General features: G+C 37.0%; 1 long non-coding RNA gene across 1 annotated transcript in view; it reads left to right on the forward strand.

The window, feature by feature from the left end:
* LOC311602836 overlaps positions 1-17,840 on the forward strand; it is a 63,921-nt gene that overhangs the window by 17,611 nt on the left and 28,470 nt on the right. Inside the window, exons 2-3 of the long non-coding RNA XR_014780874.1 lie at positions 8,558-8,647; positions 10,016-10,146. This is a non-coding gene — a long non-coding RNA (uncharacterized lncRNA). The remainder of the gene's footprint in view (positions 1-8,557; positions 8,648-10,015; positions 10,147-17,840) is intronic.

The raw sequence follows: 17,840 nt of genomic DNA on the forward strand, positions 1-17,840 counted from the left end.
CAAAATATATTACAATCACATGGCTTGGTGAGGTGATGTAAAAAGTACACTGAAAAGATTTCAAACAGAAAAGCAAAAGCGAAAAAAGCTCGCCTTCGTTTTAATATGAAACTAAATACTATGGCTAATGTGCAGATTGGGTTCGGCAGCTGACTGTAAAGAGTAACATGTGACAGGGTGCCAACAGCAGAATCGTGCAGTATTGACTAAATGAGCTTCACTGATTTGTATTGAGGCTAATATCTTCTTTAAACAATTCCGTGTAAATTGTGCGTATAAAGTCATTGGAAGCTATTTCTCAGGACAGCCTTGCCGGCGAGCTACCTGCTGGAGTGAGGAACATAATCAATAGGGAGAAATAGAGCTGAGCATGGGCCTGGAAAGCTGCGGAGCAGTTAATGCTGATAAAAGTAGATGATGTCAATATTTGGGAATAGCACAACTCCGGGATAATAGACAAAAGAGAAGTGCATGTGTTGTAGGGCATCCAAACGGGAACGAAATTGAAGCCTAAGTGGCAGATGATGCTGTAGGCTGCAAAAGACATTCTTTATTACAGGCATTGTTAAATCTCCACTCAAGTCCAAGCACAGGACAGGATGTTGTATGAAAAAGGCACCTAACTTCATCAGCACTTTAAAGACCCCGTTCTGTTTTAGCGGTCAATTGATTTCTGCTGGTTTTGTGTCTCTCATTAAAAATTTCCTGAGTAGCTTCCAAGTTATGTAAAACAAGTAACATTAAAAAAAAAGAAAAGAAAATGAAAATATGCTATCAGTCTGAGAGAAACACTAAGCGTAAATAAGCCTCAACACCCCTATACATATGTGATTATAACAGACTATTTTTTAAAGATAGTAGACTAATTGGAAGTGAGGTAACGGAATATTTTTACTATTTTAATACTAAAAGTCAGTTTTGCTTTTTGCTGTCAGGCGATGAAATTTTGTTCTTCAGTGTTGATCTTTCTGTTGATGTATTATGACATAGTCTGTCAACATGAATAGATACAGGGAAGGAGCCTGGGTGACTGAGGTACAACCTTCACGGTGCTCTTCTCGAATTTTAAAGCATGTTACTGTGTTCGGATATAAGAAGTAACACTTCTTTTGCTTTAAATGCTATTATCTCTTTAAAAATTTAGTCCAAACAAATCAGTTGGACCACAGCAATGTTCCAAAAGAAAGAACCACGTTCAAAACATGCATTTTAGAGTATCTTCTTTATGAAGCTGTTTAACATCATTCCATAATAACAGCATTTCCAAAATGTAAGTTATCCAATAAAAGGTAGTAATAAATTCAAGTACATACTACTATTAAAGACAACCATTTCTCCTAAATCAAACACTTCATGTCTGTTCTATGCTTTCATTGTCACAGACATGTCAGTTGGTTGGTGTTAGCTGCATTGGGTCATACCTAACACACAATTCTCTGGGCAGATAAAGTAGCAAAATGTTCTATACATATATATGTATATTTGCTTAAAATCATGTGACCAAATGTTATTAGAAAGGCAGATGTATTTGCCTGGTACCTGGTCTTTTAAACATATTTTTACCCATGGGCATATGGCATCAAATGTTCATTTTGTGCTTTTATTTTTGAAGTAGCTAGCTATTTGAAAAGACTGTTTTCAGCTTTAGCAAACTACAGATTAGGTTTATTAACCTGGTAAACTGCATACTAATTACAATAAGTTAAGACCGTAAATATGTCATCTTTGCAAGATTTCCTACAATAAAAATATTCATTTAAAAATTCTAGTATGTTGCCATACATCCTATCTTTTCATCTTAAATACAGACAAGTAAAATATTCTTATTTATTATTGAATTCGAAAGAAGGCTTCATTTCAAATAAAGTATGAATTTTGATTTAGAGACACAGAAAAAAATCTTTTAAGATCTATACTTCAGCTAATTTGTTAATCTTGTGCCACTTTCAGCATTTGTCACACATATAGACCAGGAAATTGGCTCCATCTCATTCTAGCTCTGTATTGAATTAAAAACCTCTACTGCAAAGAGGACCATGATGTGGGGAAAGAATAAATTTAGCTCTTTCTTTAGTAATGCACATATATTTCCATACATTTCACATCCTAAGGGAGCCTATGAATGCATTCAATAAATACACAAGTATAAAGTATAATTCCAGAAAAAAGGAAAGGTTTACAGTTTTTTTTCCTGATTTTAATGTGCCATTTTAAGTCTGAGCACTTAAGGTTAAAGATTTTTATTAATTTATTTTGCTTTACTTTTAGCAGACACACTTAGTATTAGGGATAAATCTTAAATAATGAATTTCAATTGTTCCTTCCATTTGGATGATGTTAGCAAGTTTAGGTAGAATCAAATTATATATCTGCAGTGACAAACAGAGAAAATGGTCTTTTTTTTTTTTTTTTTTTTTTTTTTTTTTTTTTTTTTTTTTTTTAACCATTCGAATGTAGCTGTACATTCAGCCTGGTAACTTTGTAGACGTCATGTGCACATACAGGGAAGGAGCCCTTATTCTTATATGCGTGTGTGAAGGCCAACAGGCAAGGTGGTTGCCAACAAAACACCATTAAAGAGAAGAGCCCTTGTATATAAATGAGTGTGTTTCTGTTAAGATTTGGTTGCAATGAGATTTGTCCCACAGATGATGGATATTTCCAACTAATTGGGAAGATAGACTTCCTTGTTTGCATAGCTCACCACACTTTTCCAGTGTCTGGATCTCTGAGTGCATAAAGAGAAGACAGGGTGATGTGGCAGATTTACGATGGCCTCATAGAAACAGAGCTAGCAAAGATTATGGTATAGTTGTTTAGAAAAAGAGTGACCTGAACCTTACTGATTCACACTGACATATACCTAAATGAAGCCTTCATTTGAAAATTGCCATGAAGAGTCGTCTTTTATTAAATGTTTGCTTGACACTGAGATATACGTATCTATTTTAAAGCATACCAGCTATGCTGCAGTTATTTTTGCAAGGATTCTCTTAAATATTTTTTTTTAGGTTACAAATCCTTTTATGCATGTAGTTAAAATCTGATAAATACCATAAAATGACATCTAGTGACATAATCACATCAGATTAAGAAATACATTTGATAATATTTCAAAGCTAAACATCTAATTGTGAGGAATTTGGAAAAGTCACAATAAACCCACAGAATAAATAGCTCAAAGCTTTTAAAATATTTATAAAAGTCTTACTCTATGACAAAGAAATAAGCCTTAAAAGAGTGCTTGCATTGTCCAGTTTAAAGCCCTTGCCCTGGCTTCCTTGATCTTCATTTCCATAAGCCACATAGTTGTTCCTTTTTTATTTTATAAAACCAGGGAGGAAACACTCTTTGAATAAGAACTGAAACTGTGAGCAAAGGCTTGCAGACTCCTTCCTATGGAGGCCTTATCTGCCTATCATCCGAAAGGACGGCATGTAGGAGGCACACATGTCAGCACTCAGCATTTCCACATCATGACTTAGCATTCTTTGCTGCTGTCTCTTTCATTATCGTAATAGCCTGTGGTATCATCATTCAAATTCAGAGGACCCACACATCCTTTTTTTCCAACTCCATATACCAGTTTATTCTGCCACTTAATCTGATAAATAAACCTGTTGTTGATAAAGATGAGGCTGTTACATAACTAGATTTGAGATCTGGGACATTGCCGGAGTCACAGACCCTTTGAGATCCTCCTTCTGTTGGTTTGGTTATCCTTGCATTTTATAGCTTCAGAGTTCAGATGTTCAATGCAGGTATTGTGTAAATGGATGTTTCTGGAAGACTTTCATATGAATTACTGTGTGCCCCAACGACTTCAGGCATAAAATTCTCTAACAGACAGCAGCTGACAAATTGGGAGAATGTGGCTCAGAGTGCCAGATAACTTTGCTCCTCTCGCATATATTACAGGTTGACCACAGCTCCTTCTTCCTTCCTTCTCCCTAGTCTCTCCCCCTCCAGCTCCCTTCTCCCCCAGACACCCCTCCTTTGTCTCCCTTCAGAAAAGAGCATGTCTCCCAGGGGCATCAACCAAACATGGCATAAAGAGCTACAATAAAGCCAGGCACATACCATTACATCAAGGCTGGACAAGGCAACCCAGTAGGAAGAAAAGGATCCTGTAGTAGGCAGAAGAGTCCCAGGGCAACCCTACCTTTCACTGTTAGGATTTCTTCAAGAACACCAAGCTACTCAGCCATACACATATGCAGAGGGCCTAGGTCAGACCCCTGCTGTCTCCCTGATCTCTGTGAGTCCCATTGAGTCTCAGTGAGTTGATTCTGTGGCCTGTGTTCTCATGATATGCTCCTGAGCCCCTCTGGTTGCTCTCATCCTTCCCCCCTTTCTCAGCAGGACTCCCTGAGCTCAGCCTAATGTTTGGCTGTGGGACTCAGCATCTGCTTCCATCATTTGCTGGATGAAGTCTTTCTGGTCTCTTTGGTGATGATTCTGCTAAGCTTTGTAGGCAGGGCAAACTGTAGATCACAGGTTTTGTGGCTGGGTTTAACTCTAATGTAAGTTTTGAAGGTTTCTTTTTAGTCTCTCATTAAAAAAAAAGATATTTTAGTGAAAACAAATGGAAAGTATATGAAACATTATTTTATCTATTTGCCTAAACCAAGCATCAAGACTTAGGATCTCCCTTTACCTCCCTTCCTCCTTCCCCTGTCTTCTTCTCTCCTTTCACCCTTCCTCATTCTCTCTCTCTCTCTCTCTCTCTCTCTCTCTCTCTCTCTCTCTCCTTCCCTCCCTCCCTCCTCTCAGTATTATTGTAACATCTACATAAGGTGTGATTTCCTCCTCAATGGGTGTGAATGTGGGGGCAGTTCTTTAGGTCTCACTGTCCTTTATAGCTGCACACACCTTCACATAGCAACCCTCTCTCCCTCCCTATAGCCTCTCACAGCTGCCACCCTTCTTCCTCCTTCACTGACCTGAGCTACTGTAAGTATCCTGTAAACTCACGTAGCAGTGTCTGTCCATCTGTGCCTGAAGAATCTCACTTAGCGTAATGTCACAGGGAGCTAAGATGTCTCCCTTTATTTAGCTATTATCCTCCTTCTCCTTGCTAGGAACTTGGAAGTGGAAGCCAAATAGCAAGAAGGTTTAATTCTTGTGGGAAACAAAGGGGGAAGGAAGCTATTGTTAAACACTGACAATGCCTAGGAAACAAAGGTACTGCTCAAGGCACCCACCTGTGCCAGGCACTGTGAGAAGCAGCTCACTAGCGTTGTCACGTTCGTGTTCATCCACGTAGCTCCCTGCAGTGGTACTTTTTATCATCCTCCTTTCCAGATGATTGAGATGGAGGCAGAGAGAGGTCGAGCTTCTTGTACAAATCTATATAGCAGATAAGTACTAGAGCTGTGGTCCGACCACCTCCATAAGCACTCTCATGCTGCTTCCTAACAGTCACTTAGCAAAACGCCCTTCTCTTTAAATCCATGGGGATGAAAACATATCCTTCTGAGTGGAGGGGAAATCAGCCCTGCACTGTCCTCCTCTAGTGAAGAAATAAGAAGAAAATATGACTGGCTGAAGCCTGCTGACTGTGGCTATTTGGGCTTAATAAAGACTAGGTGTGCCTAGAATTATATAGTCCAAGGTAGGGATGTCATGGCATTGGGTGTGGCAGGTACAGTCAAGATTATATTTTGATGGCACAGTCTCTAGACTATCGACCCTGTCACAACTGTACTAAAAGCTGTATGCATTTAGTAAGAAGCGAGTATTCTATGTCAAAATATCTTCAATGGCTTCTCTGACTTAGGCATTCTTGTATCACTGACAGTTAATTATGATAGTTTGAATAAGTATAAATAGATGGCTTGTTTCTTTTCCAAACTAGACCATTTGATGAGCCTAGATATAGATCTTTGTGCTCCCGGACAACTGGGATTTTACTCCCAAATAATTTCAGGGCTTGGTTTTCTGTACTCTCATTCCCTTTTGTTTTGGTTGCATTAACTTTTACGCAATGACACCCTCACTAAAACATCCTCGTTTCAGTCACTCATAAGAGCTGCAGATGATATGAAACTTTGCTACAGCCATTTAACCGGCTGTACTGTATACATGTGCTGTGTTCAGGTCATACAAATATTTTGCTTCATTAATACATTGTGAGACTTGTTTATGCAGAGAATGCCTTACAAACAGAGTTCAGAAAACATTAACATGTGTAAGTAAATATCGACTTTAATGAAAATCTGTGTTTCCTGGATTTCACGGACAGCTTGCTCGCTCCCATGACTGTGAAAACACAGTCTCATATAGTTAAAGAGACAACACAGGAAAGAACTAAAGAAGAGAGGGTTTGGAATCTGAGGACATCATGAGATTCATGTGTTTAGGGTGACTCAAGCAGTAGTTAAAGTTTTCAGGTCTGGTTTGACTATTCCATCAGAGTGTGCAAGGATCTGGCACCTTATGAGGCCTTGATTGTCTATAACCCATCACTGTTGGGTTCCTGATCATTCCAATGTCTTTAAGTGTGTCCCTTTGCTCAGGCTGTTTGAATGACTAGACTAGTGAGTGCTACTTTGAATAAAACTCTGATTTTGTGGGTTCTCGTAAGAACCAATAAAGCTCAGCTATAAAAGGAAAAAAGTTTAAAATAGCATGACTTCATAATCTATTTAATTTGCAAACATTACATTTATAGATCATTGATTTAAATAAAAGTACACCACAATCAACATTTAAAATGTAATTTAATTTTATTTTCACCACTGGTATTAGACTTAGAATTGTCACTATGCTGAGGTCTCAGTCAGGAAGAGGTATAGTCACTCTGAGACTTACAGTCTTATGGAATGTTTAATGTGGGCAAATATAATGTAAGAGCAATATGGAGAAAAGTAATCTTTTTCCACAGGTAAAGCTGATTTGGGAGGATAAGGTCAGACATTTATGTCAGTGACTACTAAGAGTACCATACTGTTTTCAAGCTCAGTTAATCTCTGCCTTTTTCACTTATGTAGAGATGTGTCTATATGAATTCATTAATTGTGGGAATGAAGCAAAGATGTTTTTGTTCCCGCAGATACTTTGGCTTGATTGTAGTAACTGAGCTAGTGTCTTCTCCTCTTTAAGTGAAGAGACTGTCTCCCTAATAGAGCAATTACATGCCTGCACAAACAAGTCTTGTACAAGGAATTGCAGAAACTGTGAAGTAGTTTATAAATGATACTATCTATCAGACAGAAATAATACCTCTACCTTGTGCATGGCTTCATTTTTAAATGCTCTGATTCCTTTCATTCTCCTTGGACTTTCTGTATTTAATTCATAAAGAGGAAACATAGAAGTCTTTCTCTGCAACACTGACAGGAGTCACACGTATCCCATCTCTTCCTGGTTCTTTGCTTTGGGTGACTTGTGCCCTCGTGTGTGACCACAAGGTGCCCTTTAAAGTGACAGTTACAAGCAAATGATAGATGCCTTCATGGACTTTGCACAGCCAAAATAAGCCAAGATATTCAGACTGATTTGGGCAGGGAAGTTTAGACACCCAAGACACAGAATGCCCATCCTCAGGGACATTTGGATGTGATTGACAAAAAAAGACAATGAAATTGCTTAAATCATCTGCCATATTCATTCAGGTATGGAATGAATTCTGAAAATTGGTAATTAATTTTTCCTATCTAACCTTATCAGCCTAAGATGTTCTGATAGCAATATAGAGATTCTTATATCACATTATTATTGTTAAATTTAAGCCATATTACATAGTCTAAGTTATAAGAGGTGAATTGTTTTCTGCTTACACTCTTCCTTGTCAATAGTTCTTAGCTATTTTTTTATTTATAAGAAAATATTGTATAAATCCTAACTCATGCTGCACATAGTTTACTTTTAACTGCTTATAACAAATATTCAATTATTTAATTTCTGATACTTTAGTAATGCTAGGAGTGGTGGTGCATGCCATTAATCTCAGAGCTCAGGAGGCAGAAGAAGGTGAGTTAGAAACCAGCCTGGACTGCAAAGCGAGTCTAGGACACCCAAGGCTACACAGAGACATCCTATCTCGAAAAACCAAAACAAAAAAAAAAAAAAAAAAAAAAAAAAAAAAAAAAAAAAAAAAAAAGAAAAGAAAAAGAAAAAGAAAAAAAAGGTTCTGACTAGTTTTCTGTAGAAAAGATATTTTCTGTATTAGAACACAATTTTAACTCTTCATTTACAATTTATTATTTGAGATTTCAGGTATACAATGTCCCTTCCTCCCATGTCCTCCTCCACATTTCATGTGACCCAGCCCCTCCCCTGCCTCTGCACTGCCAGCAGTTCTGCTCATACCATGCTGGCATGTTGGCTGCCATGATCTTGTTCGGATCTTGTGTAGAAAGCCACAACTGCTGTTAGTTCATGAGTGAAATGAGCCTGTCACGTCTAGAGGACACTACACTGCAGCGATAATTACTGACCTCTGGCCCTTAAACTCTTTCTAGCTCCCTTTTCACTGACATTTAGGAGAGGGTATGTCTCATTCAGGGCTGGGCACTCCACAGTCACTAATTGTCTGAACCTTGACCAATTGTAGGTCTCCATATTACCACCTGTCCACCTCAAACAGAAGCTTCCCTGATGAGTGGTGAGAGCTGCATTAATCACTAACCTGGTGGGTACAAACGTAAGTATTCAGTTTGATACTCCATCAACTAACAAAATAACAGGTAGAGCTCATCTCTGGTATTCAAGTGACAACTTTTTAATGATATCCAAAGTTAAGAATATTATCGTTCCATTACTTTTTGAGATCAGGTTTCACAAAGTCAAAGCTGGCCTTGAGTGCTTTATGTATCAAAGGTTGGCACTGCACTTCTTCTTTCTTTCCCTCTCAAATATTTAGATTACAGGTATGTGGCACCACACCCAGTTTAAAATGAATAATTAGATAGGTATGCAAATTCATTTTAAAATTGGATAAACGATTTGAGATAGCAGTAATTATTTAACCCTATTGAGTCTTGTGACTTATGCCACCAAGAGAGGCTGATAGTCCACAGAAATATGGAGGAAGCAGTAGACCCAAGCTCTCCTGGATCCTCTACTTGTCCTATATTGCCCATAAAAGGCAACAGAACTTCAAAAGCACACCCACCTTCTTTGTGATGCTGGCAGCTACAAACAAATTATGTTAATCCCAAGTGTTAACAAACCTAAACAATTGAAGGTTGCTTTTGAGAGGAAAGACCTCTTTAGGAGAAGACACTAAACACAACAATGATGGCAGAAATTTACAAACACCTGGAATCTGAATTCTAACATCCTGAAATTTCAATTTTGAGAATAAGAAAGTTGAGTGGAAATGAATGACTAAATCTAAGTCTCATGTCAGTTGTGGGGGTGGGCAGTACATTTTTCATGCATCATAAGTTTAGGGATTTGAATAGTCAGAAAGAATTAGCATTTATGAAGACAGGTCAGTGGAAAGGTTGTTGGTAGACAACTTTTCACTGTGAGAATTTTGTGGAGGCCCAAGTTTATGAAGCAATGATGTCGTATTTGACCCATGGTGTCAGTTCATGGCTTGATTCCCAGTATTCCTCATAACCCACTTACAATCTTTCCTATCTACCGCTGTAAATCTTCATTACAAGTTATATTTTGAGTGCACATAGGCAGTTTTAACAGCAGCTTTCCCTGTCTTTTATCATTTTTGGTACTACACATATTCTTTACTGGGTTGCATTTTTGTGTACATTATTTTAATTACTTCCTAGAATGATAAATATGGAGTGCATACATTCTGGAATTTATTTATTTATTTATTTATTTATTTAAGACAATTTCTCAGTGTAGACCTACCTGTCCTGAAACTTACTTTGTAGACCAGGCTGGCCTTGAACTCAAAGATCCACCTGCCCCCACTTCTTGAGTGCTGAGATTGAAGGTCTGAGGCCAGCCGTATTCTGAATCTAAACTTCATTTTACTAGCTGTCTTGTCCTCTGTATCACTGAGGAATTTCAATTTTTCTGTATTATTTTGATTGTCTAGATGATGCCCATGCCACACTGGACAAAATGGACATCCTTCACTGGATTTCACCCACTGGTACTCCCACCTGGCTGGGGCACTGAGCACTGGGTAAAGTGGCATTCTTTCCATGGCCAACATCTGGAAACAGGGTGAGTGTCTAGTCTTTGCTCTCCACAATTCTGCTTAAGGTCTTGGTCTCATCTCATGTTGTTATTGCAATTTCTGACTTCTATCTGTCTTTGTGCATTTATCTACCAAGAATTTTTACTTAACATGTTTGTGAAGGATAATAATTAAATAATTTTAATGATTGCAATGAATCCTATAAATGAAGGGAAACTGGAGAGTTCTGGGATAAAACTGGGCAGTTTAAGTCAATATTGAAATAATATAGACAATGCTGCCAAGGGGTCATGGCTCACACTGCTTATAATCCCAGCATTCTGGAGGCAGAGTCAGGTGGATCTCTGTGAGTTCAAGGCCAATCTGGTCTACAGCGTGAGTTCTAAGAAAACAGGAGATACATAGAGAGAAATCTTGTCTCAAAAACAAACAAACAAACAAACAAACAAACAAACAAAAAACCAGTCCTATCTCTTGGGCACAAGGTGGGCTGTAGGAGCTCAATCACTAGAGAATTTCACTAGAGCTATCAGTAAAGGGAGACTAGAATTCATCAAGAGACCATGATTCAATGGAAGACTGTACTATATATGAGCTGAGTGTCTTAATAAGTTAATGAGTTTAGAGTCTGTATTCCTTTCTGCATAAAATGTGAATTATGCAGTCAATTAATTAATACAATTAAACAAAACCACAGATAGGTAAAACTGCATAGGTTCAGGGACATAATAGCTAATTCTGCTTACCAGAAAATATATTACAAATTAAATCATAAAATTTATTAGAAATTGACTAAAAATCTTTGGGCAGTGTTTACCAAGACTGATGAAAAAGGAGATGTTGCCATAGTTCAGCCAGTAAAAGAGACTAAGAGAGGCAAGGTATTTCTGATTTGTGAAAACAAAGTGTCTAAGGGAATCTGAAGTTGCAAACTTATGTGCGAGGATCACAACTAATTCAACCATAGAGTTGGGGAGTGAAGGCATTGGCCAAGACTTGAAGATCATTCTTTGAGGGCAGTGACAGAAGAGAAGGATAGAAATTGATCTTAAGACATGGTCGTGCAGAATCCTTGAGTTGTACTTATTGAAGAATGATGTGCTACCTCTCAACACCTCCAAATCATTATATGGCGATGATAGTCCTTATGGACTAAAAGTTGCACAGTACAAGAAAAGTAGAAAAAGATGAGAGTAACTGAAGAAAAACATTTGTTAAATTTGAAAATAATAGACCAATTAAAAGGCAGTTAGGAAATAATTGCAGTAGAACATTATTAAAGAAGCAGGACATGTGTATTACCAGAATAAAAGTAAAATAATTTGTGAACTTCCAGAGGAGTCTACTGTACTACACTATTGTTATTGAAACTAGTAAAATGTGATCTAAATTTTTTAAATAACTGAAAATAGAATATAATTTATTATGGTTGTTTTCTCGCCAAGAAAATATTATCTCTAAATATACATATGAACACACACACCTGTTTTAGTTTTAGTCACTGTTTTACTTATGTGAAGAGATGCTTGACCAAGAGAATTCTTATACAAGAAAACACTTAATTGAGTCTTATGGTCTCAGTGGTTATTCCTTTACCATCATCATTGCAGGGGACATAGAAACAAGCAGGCTGCTGGAGAAGTAGCTGAGATCTCTACATTCTGGTCCATAGGCAGAGAGAGAGAAAAAAGAGAGAGAGAGATAGAGATAGAGATAGATAGATAGATACATAGAGACAGAGAGAGACAGAGAGAGAGAGAGATACATAGAGACAGACAGAGAGAGAGAGACAGAGACAGAGGCAGAGAGAGAGAAAGAGAAAGAGAGAGAGAGAGAGAGAGAGAGAGAGAGAGAGAGAGAGAGAGAGAGAGAGACAGACAGACAGACAGACAGACAGACAGACGGACAGATGGACAGACGGACAGAGACAGAGAGAGACAGAGACAGAGACAGAGATAGAGGGACTCTGGGGTTGGCATGGGCTTTTGAAACCTCAAAGCCCATCCCAGGTGGCACATTTTCTCCAGCAAGGCCAAATCTCCTAATCCTTTTTATCCCTTTAAATAGCGAATGCCTAGATGAGTAAATATTCACATGTAGGAGCCAATGGGGACATTTTTACTCAAACCACCGCAATATGTATGTAGGTTTACTTCAACTGTAGAGAAAAGCTTTGCATTGAAGTTTGAAACCTCAATTCAGTGCATCTTTCAGAAGGAGCGGATCCATGTTTTTGCATGGCACGAAGAAGCTCAACTTTTTGGGATGGCTGAATAAGGAGATGATGAAGATTTAAAACAGAGAAGTTAACATTTTGTTCATCCCGTTGCTTTGTTTCTTCTATAAAAAAATGAGTGCTTAAAATTCACTCAGTTTACTTGTTTACTGCCTGTATATTTTATGAAATGAAAATATTTAAGTCTCACCAGGCAATTCCTAAAGTTTGTACAAACTGTAGTGTCACAGAAGACCACCATGAAGGGTGTAATTAAGAGTGGATGAGATCCTGTCTTCATGGCTTAGACTTCCCCCAAGAATGAGAGGAAGGAAGAGGAAATTTTACATTTTGGTTCTTTATTATAGCATGAATGTTGTGTGCATATAAACGTATTCACGTGAGTGTGTGCAAGTACACAGTGTGTGTATATGGATGAGGAGGCCCCAAGTTGAAATCAGGTGTTTTCATCTCCAAATTCAGACATTTAGCCAAATGACCCATCTCCCTAGCCATGGAAAAGCACATTTTATGCACTAAAAATGTAAAACAATATAAAGAATGATGGGAAATTTTTGGATAGATCTGTCATGAATTAGTAACTTTCTTGACTTGAATGAAGAAGCTGGAAGGTATTGTGCTCCAGCTGCCTTAAGGAAGGGGCGTGGTTTTATATATAATACGAGTTTTCAAAGGCTTTCTTTGCGGCTTTTAGGAATAATCAGACATATTGATATATTCATCTGTTTATTTACTTATCTGTTTATTTATCTCTTTATCTATTTATTATGTGTCACTTACTGGCCAAAATCCTTTGTTCACAATCAAATAAATTAATACTTAATTTTATACAGACTCAGCTGACTCTCAATCCTATGTGCTATACTTACTCAAAAGTCCTTGCTTATCTGTCAGTTCATAGGATGAAAACGTCTCTCTCTTCAATAGCCAGACAGCTCAAAAGAGAACTGTTTTGTGTTTTTAGCATATTTTTTCATGATATACGTGTTTATGAAGCATAGAAAATTACTCTTGATGTCTTTATGGCAGATGTATACATGGTTTTTTAATCAGGTTAACATTTTCAATAAATAGAAATGATTAACTTCAAGCTTGTAACAAAATTGGTTAAATTAAATAACTGATGAATGCATTTGGATTATCTTTAAGTATAAAATTTTAACAAATGTGAATCAAAAGTAATATGCCATGGAATCTCTGATTGTGTTTTTCAAAGGCATCATGTTTACACAAATTGAATTTTCATTATTTGATGCATTTAACAAAAGCAATAATTTTTGCATTCTGTTTATGATACTACATACCAGTTTCATAAAAGTTAAAATTTCTTCATATAAAAATAATTTGTTTTATAAAATGAGTAGAGAGATAAATTTTATTGTTATCTTTAGTGAATATGGCTCCTCATACAAACTGATTTTGGTTTTGAGTTTAGACAAGAAATGAATAAATATTTCCCAGGAGACACAGAAAAATGATTAGCTGACAGGATAGCTAGAAGAGAAACATGGGGTGGAAAGCAGTAATTTAGAAGAGAAACCGGTTTATAATCAACCAAAAGGCTGTGCAGATATTTTCTGTCCCTTTGATTCACCAAAGATAACCTTTACATTTTTCTCTGAGACATTTATTGTTGATAGATTTTTTTAATAAAAAATTATGCTGCATTTCAGCTTCCTTCTACCTGCTTTATTCTCTTGTGTGGGTTTGCATATTTCAAATAGATTGAATAAACTGATATTTATGTTCAGATCTCTTCATAGGGAAGGTGTCCTATTTGGCGATATATATGGAGATATAAGTAACTTATTTAAGTCCTATGTAAATATCAACATACTTTTATGTACATAATGGAAATGTGAAGAATATAAAAATTTAAGAAGGTGGTTCTTACAGTAATTCCTGAACAATAGCCACTAAAGAAGAGCCCATGTGGTCATATTAAGTGAATTACTGATGTTTTAACCCACAAGCTCTGACCTGCACCAGGAGTGAACCTTTATCCCCTGTCTCACAGAACTTTTGCTGCTTTTCAATATGTTTTTGTAGATTTAGTGTGGGTGCGAGTGGATTTTTGAAGGCAGCTGTGCTCACCACTATCCCACCAACACGTAAGTGGATTTTGTAACAAATAAAGTTTATGTCTGCCTGGCTCTATTTGACATTTTTAAGGTGGATTGTAGGGATAATAATCTGACTTATGCTCACTCACAAATACTTTCTTCATTGTCTACACAGCTGAAACTCTCAGAATTTTCCTAGTTTTAAAAAATCTCTCATCCAGAGTCTCAATGGGATGTCCTCCCCTCTGTCCCAGGCAGATTTGGGACCAGGGGTCCCACTCAAACTAAGGCACCAGCCAAGGACAATACAGATGGTAAACTTTAAACCCCTACCCAGATCTAGACAATGGACAGAACAGTCTCCACACTTTAGTGGAGAGTGGGATATGACTTTCTCATGTACTCTGGTGCCTCACCTTTGACCTTGTCCCCTGGGAGGGGAGACCTGGTGGCACTCAGAGGAAGGACAGCGAGTTACCAAGAAGAGACTTGATACCCTATGGGCATATACAGGGGGAGGTAATCCCCCTCAGGAACAGTCATAGGGGAGGGGAATAAGGGGAAAATGGGAGGGAGGGAAGAATGGGAGAATACAAGGGATGGGATAACCATTAAGATGTAACAAGAATAAATTAATTAGAAAATTTTTAAAAATCTCATAAACAGTGAAAGTGAAAACACCATCAGACTGGAATTATAGAGTAGTCAGTTGGCAATGTCCTGGGTCTAGAGTTTCAACTCACACATGACATAGTAGATAGGAAATTATAGGTAGGGAGACAGAAACATACAAAAAAGGAGAACACAGAATGGAGAACGTTTTTGTAAGTTAACAAAAATGACAGCCAGGACAAAGGATAAGGGCTGGAGAGATGGCTCAGTGGTTAAGAGCACTGCCTGCTCTTCCAAAGGACCTAGGTTCAATTCCCAGCACCCACATGGCAGCTCACAACTGTCTGTAACTCCAAGATCTGACACTCTCATACTAAGGCACATAAAAATTAAAATTAAAATTAAATAAAATATTTTTTAAAAAGAGCTAAGTATATGGTTGCATTTTTGTGGCAAGTTTGTCATCAATCTGGTTAGTTGTAGTGTTAATTGAAGGAAAAAAAGAACAAGAGAAAACTCCAATCCTTTAACATTAAATACAAGGATGAATATGTATAGTTTCTAAATTTTATCAAAATATTAGACCATCATTTAAAACTATTTTTATGTTGAAGATTTTTACTTAATATCTAATGTTTAATGTGTTTGCAATTCTACATGGAAAATGAGTAAAATGTAAATGTTTTATCTTATGCTTTTTAAACAAGATTTTATTTTAAACTATGTGAGTATACGCTTTCATGTGAGTATATACACCTGTGTGACAGTGTCAAGGCCCAACGTGGATGCTATAAACCAAGCTCAGGTCTTCTGCAAGGGCAATATATTACCTTAACTATCTCTGCAGCCCTTGTTTCATGCTTATAAAACTATAGCAGTAGCAACATACTCTTTGAGGTTTTTTTGAGAATCATGAAAACCTATGTATTCATCTCTGTGGTCTATTAATGAAAAATACTTTCAAATATTTTACTTTTAGCACCTCCAAGTAAAGGAAAAATCTCTTTGAACCCAAGAAGAGATAAAATAGGTTGGTTAAAAAAAAGTTGTTGTATAATTTCCAAAACCAATTGTGACTACTGTAAGAAGTTAGTTACCAGAATATCTTCTTCTTCTTCTTCTTCTTCTTCTTCTTCTTCTTCTTCTTCTTCTTCTTCTTCTTCTTCTTCTTCTTCTTCTTCTTCTTCTTCTTCCTCCCCTCTTTCTTTTTAACAAAACAATGTGACATGTGGGAATGTTCATTTTTCAGAAAGATCCAATATCGTAACTTTTTGTGTGCATGAAATGTAGAGTTCCAATATTATTGGCATATATATCTATTTTGGTGTTTTGAGCTCTGTATTTGTAGACTACCAAATTCTTAAAGGCCAGAACGATGCTGCAACTCCAAACCGGGGCCTCTAGCTCACTGTGAGGGGATTGTTTCACATGCATGGCACCTAGGCTCAAGCCCCAGTGCTCATATTGTCACCTGTGTTTTCATGAATGTACCTGATAAATTTTGCCTCCCTTTTCAATACAAGTCTAGCTTTGATTTATAAATGTCCTATGACTAATTTCTATAAAACTGTGTAACAAAAAGCTACATGCTAACTTGTCATGCTTGTTTCTATTGTTCTTTATAAGATAAGTTTTTATTTTAGAGCAATAATGGGTTCACACTTGATTTAAAAGAAAGGTACAAAGATCACTTGTACATTTTCTACTCTCCATGCACTGTGTGTGCTTCCTCACTCGGCAGCCTCTAACGAAGGGGAATGCAAACCTGTGTCAGCGCATCATTGCTACCCCAAGTCCATGGTTTCTGTTAGTGTTAATTCTTGGCGCACATCTTATGGGTTTGAGAAATTAACAGTGTTTATTTTCAATATCGTGCTATTCACTGCTCGAAAGATACTGTGCATAGCGTCTCCAACTCTCCCGCTAATGATTTCCCTACCGTTTTCAGAATGCCATGAAGTCGGAACAATACGGAGTAGATATAGCCTTTTCTGAGAGTTCTTTCATTTCCTGGTGCATATTCACATTTTCTCCTTGATTGTCACAGCTTTGGCAGCATCACAGTTGAGTACCAAATGATGTTTGGGGTTCTGATTATATATATATATATGTACTTAAATTTGGAAGGATATTATGGATTTAAATTTTTTTAGCATTATGAATAAAACTGCTATTTATGATTTGGTTGGATGCAAGTTTTCAACTCCTATGGATAGATGCCAGGGGCGTGGTTGTTGGATAGCATAATAAATGCTGGTGGATCTTTGAGAATCCTACAAGCCATCTTCTGAGGGGGTTACCTCAATCCCCAGGAATAAGAAATGATGGTATCAGGCCCTATGTCCACATAAGTATCAATATTCTGAATTTTCAGCTTCATTAGTCATGAAGTATGACCTCATTCTTCATAGTTACTATTCTCCAACATGGTGTGATATTGAACTTACCTTTATATGTTAATTTTGCATGTGTATAATTTGGTGAGGTGGCCCTTCTGATCTCTGACCTGATTTTAATTGTCTTTTCTATTCCCTTTTGAGATTTTTGTTTCAAACACAGCACCTTCTACTTTATAGATTGCCATTTTATTTTCTTGAGTATTTTAAGAGTGAATACTTTTAATAATAATTAAGTTTATTTTATGTTTTTTTAATGAACCATACTATTGTGCTATATCTACAAACTCATTAAACTTAAGGTCATTTGAAAATACGTAGATATACAGTTCACTTCTACTTAAGTTTTTGGAAGTGGTAAAGCCTGTTGCTAGAGTAACTTTTTTTTCTTTTTTTGCATTTATACACTCAGT

Source organism: Acomys minous, assembly GCF_964271855.1.
Source record: "Acomys minous genome assembly, chromosome: 1".
NCBI classification, from domain to species: domain Eukaryota; kingdom Metazoa; phylum Chordata; class Mammalia; order Rodentia; family Muridae; genus Acomys; species Acomys minous.